Raw genomic sequence first — 471 nt, forward strand, 5'->3', positions numbered from 1 at the left:
TTGTTCTGAGCCAATATGGCATTCAGAGTGTCAATCTCAAGAACTCCTTTCTTCTGACTAGTCCCATTGTTCACAGGATTTCTTTCAGAAGTGTACATGAATTGGTTATTTGCAACCATTTCAATTAGCTCTTGAGCCTCTGTAGGTGTCTTCTTCAGATGAAGAGATCCTCCAGCAGAGCTATCCAAAGACATCTTGGACAGTTCAGAGAGACCATCATAGAAAATACCTATGATGCTCCATTCAGAAAGCATGTCAGATGGACACTTTCTGATCAATTGTTTGTATCTTTCCCAAGCTTCATAGAGGGATTCTCCATCCTTCTGTCTAAAGGTTTGGACTTCCACTCTAAGCTTACTCAATTTTTGAGGTGGAAAAAACTTTGCCAAGAAGGCATTGACTAGCTTTTCCCAAGAGTCCAGGCTTTCTTTAGGTTGAGAGTCCAACCATATTCTAGCTCTGTCTCTTACA

The 471-nt window shown here is 40.8% G+C and overlaps 1 non-coding gene across 1 annotated transcript; it reads left to right on the forward strand.

Moving 5' to 3' along the window:
- The first annotated feature begins 252 nt into the window (after positions 1-252).
- On the forward strand, positions 253-356 carry LOC127747234 (small nucleolar RNA R71). Its single transcript, XR_008009036.1, has one exon. It is a non-coding gene; the product is annotated as a small nucleolar RNA R71 (small nucleolar RNA).
- Positions 357-471: the final 115 nt, after the last annotated feature.

Source organism: Arachis duranensis, chromosome 4 (assembly GCF_000817695.3).
Source record: "Arachis duranensis cultivar V14167 chromosome 4, aradu.V14167.gnm2.J7QH, whole genome shotgun sequence".
NCBI lineage: Eukaryota > Viridiplantae > Streptophyta > Magnoliopsida > Fabales > Fabaceae > Arachis > Arachis duranensis.